Here is a 9,570-nt window from a genome sequence, read left to right on the forward strand (position 1 = left end):
TTCTTGTGATGATATTGATATGCTCCCTTTGCATCCTTTATCGCATATGCCATGACCAACTAGCTTCGGATATGCATTGTTTTGGATGTTGCCCATTTTGTCCATATGATGTTTCCAATATTGCTCATGAGGAGACCCCCATAGTTTCCTCATACATTTTAGGAGATTTTGATCACTCCCATCCATTGCATGATCCTTATACTTGTATGCTTAATTTGCATCCCCATCGTGTTATACACAATAACTATTCTTTCATGATGGATGACATGTTCTTATACCATGCATCCAATTTTTTTGAGCAATGCTTACCTTGTGCTAACTCACACGTGCACATACACATAATGATGGATGATGTGTACATTTGCCACAAACACAATTTCTTTGGCTTGTGTCTATTTTGTGTAGGTACCCACGAATACTTGTCAACCTCACAATTCCATGAGTTGACAAAACAAGCTCTAGAGAGCAATGATGACTTGTGATCCCATGGATTGTCTTTCCCACCGCTCTATTCGCGCAAAGAATTCGCACAATTCTTCTACATGGCCCTCACTTGGCTATGGGTTATTGTCCATTATATATAGTATATGCCCACCTTGCCATGTTCACTTTGCATGATATGCTCATTACTATGCCTTTGCCATGCATTCATGACCCATGCTTTGCATTACACATGATGATTGATTCTACTACTTGTATGTGTATTTGCAAGCTTGGTGGAGATATTTCTTGCCATTGCCATATTTGCTTTGTGCCCCATACCTATGATGATACTATGATCTTGCTTTGTGTTCGTGCTTGCGATATATATGTCATGTGCATTACTTATGCCTATTATTTGCTCACATGAAATGATTGCCATGATTTCCTCTAGTATGTTGCATCCTTGCACGACTTGATTATTATGCTTGCTTATGTTGCATCACCAATGATTCATACTTGCTCACTTCATGCGGTTGATGACAATCATCTACATGCTTTGCACATGATTGTTATTGCTTCTTGTCATATCTCTCCATATGTTGCCTCCCTCATGCTAGATGATTTGACATGTATTGAGTGCAACAATGCCTTTAGTCTTGATAATGAGTTTGCACCCATAGCATTCTCACATATATTTGGAGATTTTGACATATTCCTTATGAAGCATGCTTGTGTTACCTCTTTGCACCATATACCTAGTGCCATGAATATTGCCATTGTTGCATCATATTTATTCGTGCACTTGTGCTTCTAATGGTTATGTGCAAGAGAATAGAACCATCATGATGGATGATGTGTTTATCTACCATGCGCATATGTTCTTTCTTTTGTTGTGTGCATGTGTAGGATACTTGAACTTCGTGTCAACTTCCAGGTCACATGAGTTGACAATCCGAGCTCTTGAGAGCGAACCACCTTCTACCACGATGATTCTACCTCGCACTTGCTTGTACTTCGGGATTGTGAAGGACGCACAAGGACGCGCCTACAAGGTGACATCTTTCTTGCACATGGATATCACGGATCATACTACTTATGTTGCTTGCACCATGAGACTTATAGTTCATCTTGGACTACTTGATTGCACACTTGTTAGAGATCTTGCTTCGACTTGTCATTTTCACCATTCCCTGCATCATGACATATATGCCTTGTGTGTTGCATCGAATTCTTGGATTACTTGCTCCTCTCATATGTTTGGTTGCAACAATGTCATCACTTCACATATGCCATGTCTCATTGATTGCTACATGCTTTCCTTGATTGCCTCACACATGATGAACAATTTCTCTTTCTATTGTGTTGAGTGCCACACTATATTGACTACACCCTATGCACATTATGCTTGGATTGTCTTACACTTGACCCATGTGTTTAGACACTTCATTTTATTTTGTGTTGTGAATGCTTCTTATGCCTACCATAGACCTTTCATTGAGCGCTTTGCCCATGCTTGCTATGACTTTGAGGTAGATGCTTATTCTCTTATTACACATATTTGCATCACTACCTCACATTTACATGCTTGCCCATGATATCTTTGCTTGTGCTCAATTTATGTGCTTATATGCCATGTCACAATCCTTTGTCACACCATATGCTTTGCATGATGACGACACTTGTTTGGTGAATAACCTCTTGAATGCTTGGTTTTGCACTAACGCTAACCACATTTGTTTTTCCAATGTTTGGTGTCCTTACTCCTTTTGAAGGAATCACAAGACGGTGCGACATTGGAGAGTGCCCATTTCGAGCTTCAAGATGACAAGTACTTGGTGACCGTCCACTTCTACACGGCGAAGCCATCTCTTTCCCATGGTGATTTGGTTTTCGATCCGAGGTCGGATCTTTCCCAAGGGAGGGGAGATGATGCGGATCATCCTATGGACATCACCATGTCAAGAGTCCGTTTGGCAAGTGACACGTGCGACATCTACTTCACATACATAAAGGTGAATCATCTCCTTTACACGTGCTCACTTGACCCCTTTGAGGATGGTATACTACTTGACTCTTCTCCCGTGTGCATGCATAGGTATTGTCGGAGCTTCACGGATGTTGATGAGGAGTGCAAGCGCCAAGGAACAACTACACCATTCGCGAGGGAAGCCTGGAAGCGACGACGGAATAAGATGGAGTTGTTGAAGCTACAGCGGCCGGACATCCAGGCCAGAGGCCGGACATCCGACGCCTGTGCAGCCTCCAAGGAGCTGCACCAACAGACGACCGAAGCATCAGCGGCCGGACATCCGGCCCGTGTGCCCGGACATCCGGCATCCCTCCCGGAAATCCGGCATCCCCTATCCAAAGAAGTACTAGAACTGCCACTTCAGCCCGGACATCCGGCCCGTGCCCCGGACATCCGGCCTCCCGCGAACGGCCAGACATCCGGCCCCCTACCCAGACATCCGGCGCCTGCCTGCGCGCAATGTTGGACCAGAGGCCCATGTATCCCTTTCCAACTTACCCCTTCGTGGCTTAGACTATATATACTCCTCCACCTCCTTCTAGTTAGGGTTAGCATTGTGATAGCTCATGTTAGAGATAGAGCTTCGCTCATCCATATCGGATCTACTCCATGAGAGAGACCGCGGCCCCTCTACAGAGAAGATCCACCTTGGATTCAAGACCTCCTCACGGAGAAGACATCAAGACCTCCTCATGGAGAAGAACCGGTTACCCTATGTATCGCCCTTTGCTGGATTCAGATCTTGTTTCTCTTTGTGTTTCAAGGATCTATCACATGTGTGATCATACTTGTTGGTTTTAGTGTTTCTCTCGTGTTTCCCCTCGTGATTTCCCTCATTTTCCCCTTCGTGTTCATCGCGGGATCCGCTCCTTTCGTGAAAGATCGGCCGATTAGGGTTCCACCCTACATCAGGTCTCGTAGCTTGACTCGGAGTATGAGTCCAATATGGGCGCCGTCTTCATGTTGTTGAAGAGGTTCATGCTCGTCGCTGTGGTCGAAGGGGATGGCCCTTGCTCGACCTTCTTGTCGCCGTATTGTTGTGGGAGGCCCATATGATGTGGCACCTCATATCTCGTCTCCATGACCGAAGGGAATGTCCCATGCTAGGCCATCTTCCTTAGGAGGCTTCCGAAGATGGAAGTGTCGCCCTCGCTCGTAGGGGGTCGCCTTGTACTTGAATATGTCAATGTAGGTGAACTCATGGGAAGTAGGCGAAGATGTCGTACGTCCGAAGGAGAAGATGCCTTGAGAACACTTGGCGAAGATGCCGAAGTGGTGGTGGTAGTCATACCTCCATCTTGGTGGTGCTCATCTCGCGGTCTTCTCTTTTTCTCATGAAGCTTGGACTTGGCGTGAAGTAGTGCTTGTTGGGACTTTTAGGTAGGCGCATGTCGAGTATCTTCATGATGATGGTGCCATTGTCGTGCTTGAGCTCGATGGATTCGTCATCGTCGTCGTGCACATGATGCTTGGAGATGACTTGCCCTTCATGATGAGGTGGATCACGACCGTGATGGTGGTCGCTATGGAGATGTGGACATGGATGACTTGCGCTTGCATAATTTTTGCGCTCCAAAGACTTGTGACTTGAATGTCGCCGCCTTGAGGATGATGAAGGGGAAGAACGGTTGATCAACAAGGTCTGAATCTCCTCCATCCTTGCATCTTGCTCATCCTTTTGTGCGGAAATCTTGTTGTCAATGTAGTCCCTTTTCCTTGCTTCAGAGTGACGAATGTCGATGTAGAGGTTCTGGATGCGCTGTCGCAATCTTGATTGTGCGCCTTGCATTTGTCGTTGTAGATCGAAGATTGACGCTTTGGTGATGTAGTTGTTCACGCCGTCGTTGTTGTGGAAGACCGGAGATGAAATGCCTTGCCTATCCATCACAATACTCGAGCAAAAATGAGTGGAAGAAAGATAAGAATGAATACCAAATGTACCTTGACCGAAGTTCAAAGTGGATCAATGATCGCTCCAATGTCGACAAGGAAATAGCACAATTGGTACCATTCTTGCCGGTTTCTCACACCTACACAAGTAAGGCTTATGGTGGAGCTCGGTGAGGATAGTGGCACAAAAAATTTTGATGCAAAATGTTAGCAAGAGTCAATAATGTTGAAAGAGATTCACAAATTCACAAGTGAAACAAGTAGACCAATAGCAATATGTGGCACACGAAAACACACATACCTATAGATAAATGGGGTCGTGCAACCAAGGATGAGCACAAAATGTGGAATCCACGGAAATGCTCGTGTTGCACAACTCAAGAGAGACGCTAGCACGATTGCTCAATAGGCGGATATGACACTTGTGCACAACCTATAAGATGCAAAATGGATAACTTTCTATCCCAAGTATGCTATGTATGTATGGTTCCCGGTGTTTCTCACAAGGTGATCCAAGATGATCTTATATGCAATGTGGTATGATGGTATGGCTATTGCTTACAAGCGTCTTTGCTCTTTCTCTTTTGCTTAAAAGCTTATTCTTCTTTTTTTGTATGGCCACTTTTGCACAATGCACAAACCAAGATAGCAATTGTATATATGCGGGAACAAACTTGTGGCACAAAGGATGATATCATACCACAATGATACCGATATGGTATGGTATGTATGCAATGTATGGTGTAGATCACTAATGTGCACAAGTAATGTTGCCGGCAATACTCAAATGGCTGGTCTCGAAAGGCAAGTGACACAAAATGGGCTAGGGGTTATCAATGCAATGGCAAGGGAATATACAATGGAGGGATACCATGATACCAAGATGATATGGAGGTCACCGTCCTTGGCGATGATGAGTGGCGGTGATCTTGATGGAGATACCAACATGATGGAGACTCGTCCCTAAGTAGCCGAAACACCTTAGGAAATGGAAAAAACCGCGAACTCAAAATCTCAAACGTCAAATGTCATAATGGTGGTAGCGGGAAAGCAGTGGTGGTTTTGTGGAAGCTCAATGGAATTGCGGAATGGCAATGATGGGTTGTGGATTACGCAATGCGGAAATGGAGGGTAAGGTGATGGACTATATATGGTGTCGGAGTTGGAAGCACGGTCCCTAAGTAGCCGAAATACCTTAGGAGACCAACTCACAACACAAACAAAATTGGGTTATATTGGGTTGGCGGAAGTGTATGGTGGGAAAGCCTATGCGGAAGTTATGGTGGTGGTGGTGGTTGATGAAGAAGCAACCATCCTAAGTAGCCTATACACCTTAGGAGACTCAAATCACTCCTCAAGCAACCACTAATGCGATATGGAAAACAAAGGGTTAGGTTGCAGAAGTCGGTGGTGGTGTAGCGGAGGATGTGCTGGAAGCCCTAGGCAAAGATGCAAAATTCCAAAATTTAATGGAGTCAAATGGTTTTGGTGGTATTTTTTGGAAGAGGGATGTCAAGATCTTTTCAACGAGCTAAAGAACGCGAAAATCAGACTCCAGATGAATTTGTTATGGCCGAAACAAAAATCAGCTGAAACATGAAACTATAGGTTACGGGCGTCCAGACAAGGTCGGATGTCCAGGGGCCGGACGTCCGGGCGGGCTTAGAAATCCATAAATTCGGCTCGGGTTAGGGGTTCCGGTCGTCCAGAAAAGGTCAGACGTCCGGTCGTTCTAGGGGCTCCGGACGTCCGTGAAAGGCCGGTCGTCCGGTGGGTCGAGGTTAACGCAAAATTTTAGATCCGAGGCGCGATTTTGGGCGAAAAATGGAGATTTTGGGGTCAAAATTGATGAGATTTCGTGGATGAAACTTGGGGAAACTTGGGGATATGCTAGATCCACTTGAAACCAAGCAAATCGATGGATCAAAATCAACAAAACTTCCTCAAACCAACAAATCAAAAAAATTGGGGCTATTTTTGGTGGGGATTTTCGAAATTGGGGAAGAACACAACAAAATTAGGCTAGAAAACAAAGAGGGGGGCTCCGAAATCGTGATCAACGTGACTCATGATACCAAGATGATGTAGGGTAGGAACCCTTGGGGCCGATCTTTCACGATAGGAGAGGATCCCGCGAAGAACACGAAGAACACGATGAGGGAAACGAGGAAATACACGAGCGAAACACAAGAGAAACACTAAACCAACAAGAACAAGTTACACATGCGCTAGATCCTTGAATACATAGGGTTCTCACGGTACACAATCAACCAAGGATGATACAAGGGTAACGGTCTTCTCCGTGAGGAGGTCTTGATGTTCTTCCCTAAAGAGGGGTCTTGAATCCAAAGGGATCTTCTCTGAAGAGGCCGCGGTCTCTCACGAGGAGTAGATCCAATGTGGATGAGCGTAGCTCTATCTCTCAAAATGAGCTAAATCAATGCTAACCCTAACTAGGAGGAGGTGGAAGAGTATATATAGTCTAAGGACACGAAGGGGTAAGTGGGGGATACATGGGCCTCGGGCCAGATCTCTGTGCACAGACAGGCGCCGGTTGTCCGACAGGTACTGGACGTCCGGTGGCTCGCGAGCGTCCGGTCGTCCGGCACTTGTCAGATGTCCGGTGTTTCGGCTCGGTTGAGGTGGCGCCGGATTTCCGGGGGCGGTCGGACGTCCGGACGCCGGAGTGTGTCAGACATCCAGGACTTGTCGGGCGTCCGCTCATTTGGCTCGGGTGCAGGATCACGAGTCGTCCGGTCCGAGCCGGTCGTCCAGTGGGTCTTCAGGCGTCGGACGTCCGGTCCCGGCCGGTCATCTGGTGGCTGGAGCTTCTTCTCTTGGTCCTTGTACTTGGCGTCCTCGCTAGCTCGTCCGTTGGATGTGGTGGCTCCGTGGCTATCCTCTAAGTACCTGATCATGCATAGCACACATGTTGGAGGTAGTAGCCATGTCTCACATGTAGAAAGTGAAAGTTTGGAGAGGAGCGAGTTCACCTTGTGTCCAATGGTGTATAGTCGAGGTCTCATCTTAAGTATCCTTGGGGCTTGGAGAGTAGTCGGAGTGTACATGGGGATGAACGTGGGATGCTCTGCATCATGGTGGGTGTCACAAATTCGTCAAGCAAATCTCAAATTCTTACTAGTTCTTACCTAGCAGCAGGCGGTGATCGGCAACCGTCGTAGTCAAAACTTTCAAAGCTTGGATAGAGAGATTACCAGGGAGAGTCAAACGCACGGCGTAGATGTATGTGGAGCTGGGAAGGCTCATAATATGGTAGCAAAAATGGTTAGTGTAGCGCCCCAAGACCGATGTGCCAGGTGTCCTGCAGTTATTCGATGTTGTTGCCTTGTCATTGCTTGCGTGTCATGCATCTCATATCATGTCATCATGTCCATTTCATTTGCATACATGTTCTTCTTGAAGAGTACATCATTTCATGTCATTGCATCATTTTCATTTGAGCTCATCTTGATGCCCGAAATGCTGTTGGAAGAGGGCTATGTGGTGAATTTGTCAGATTTGTTTCATCAAATAGCTATTTGTCATGTTTTCCATGATTAATGTGTGCATGATATGATCCTGAGCTCTACATGTGTTTTGTTATATGCCATGCCATCTTTACAGGGGTGAATGCCATGTATTTTTGTGATATTTGTGGTGACTAGCACAAGCTTGCAAAGTAGCGTAATCGGTAATGCTGATTTCAGGGACTTAGAATTTCACTAAGTCCTTGTTTTGTTTTTGTCGTTATGCCATATGTTCATGTTGTTTTCTAGTGATCCGTGCCTCTTTTGAGGATGATCAGTAAGGATGATTTGTTAACATTGTGGTGATCTATCCATCCATGTCTTTGTTTGCATTTATGGAGCACCCTAGCTTGAGTCAGTCGACCTCTACTTTTGCTATAAAGTGATCCTGGCAGATTGTTGACTTGTTTAGCGATTTTGCCGAGGATGTTGCTATTGATCCATGCATGCTATGATGTTGTTCTTGCCATGTCTAGCTTCTATGCCATGTATTCTTGATGTGTGTATGCTTAGTTTGTCATGCCATGCTCTGTAGTGAGTGCATCGAGCTCGTAAACATGCCTACTCGCTAACTATTTTGCCATGCTCCAGTTTTTCACTAAGTCTGAATCTGATCATGTTTTTGCTATGTTCACATGCTTGCAATTGTATTTTCTGATCCCTTTTGGCTCAATGTCACTAAGGGACTTTTGTTAAGTGCTTAATTTCACCATGTCTGAAACTTGTTATCATTTGCACTTTTGCCATGCTTGTTCGAACCTGTTAATGGATGATCTAGCTATAGCTCAGTGTTCATCTTTTGTCAAGCATCATGAGTGGATCCGTGCCATGTATTTTGTTGTCATGTTTCTGTGCTGTAGCATATTTATCTTGTTGCATTTAGATGACTACTTGTTGATTATTGCAGACCGGTGCCATATTTGTTTTGTTTGCCATTTTCAAACCGTGCATCCGATTCCGGTGATCTTTATATCGATTTCAACCGAAATCATCTCACCTTTCCAGTGGCACTCTTGGATTCCCAAGTTGAGTCCAGGTTCATTCATTCCCTTGCAAATCATGCATATGCATCGCATACTGCATCCCGCATATCATACCATGTTCATGTGTTGGTTGTTTACTATGTTGTGTGCTTCTTTCCGGTGTTTGCTTCTTCGGGTTGGTTCCGATAACGTCGCATTTGTGAGGACCCGTTCGTCTACGTCCGTTTGTCTTCTTCATGGACTCGTTCTTCTTCCTTGCAGGATTTCAGGCAAGATGATCATACCCTCAAAATCACTTCTATCTTTGCTTGCTAGATGCTCGCTCTTTTGCCATGCCTATGCTGCGATACCTACCACTTGCTTATCATGCCTCCCATATTGTTAGGCCAAGCCTCTAGCCCACCTTGTCCTAGCAAACCGTTGTTTGGCTATGTTACCACTTTGCTCAGCCCCTCTTATAGCGTTGTTAGTTGCAGGTGAAGATTGGAGCTTGTTCCATGTTTGGAACATGGATATTTTGTTGGGATATCACAATATCTCTTATTTAATTAATGCATCTATATACTTGGTAAAGGGTGGAAGGCTCAGCCTTATGCCTGGTGTTCTGTTCCACTCTTGCCGCCCTAGTTTCCGTCATATCAGTGTTATGTTCCCAGATTTTGCGTTCCTTACGCGGTTGGGTTATAATGGGAACCCCTTGACAATTCACCTTGAATAA

This window comes from Triticum aestivum, chromosome 4A (assembly GCF_018294505.1).
Source record: "Triticum aestivum cultivar Chinese Spring chromosome 4A, IWGSC CS RefSeq v2.1, whole genome shotgun sequence".
Lineage (NCBI taxonomy): Eukaryota > Viridiplantae > Streptophyta > Magnoliopsida > Poales > Poaceae > Triticum > Triticum aestivum.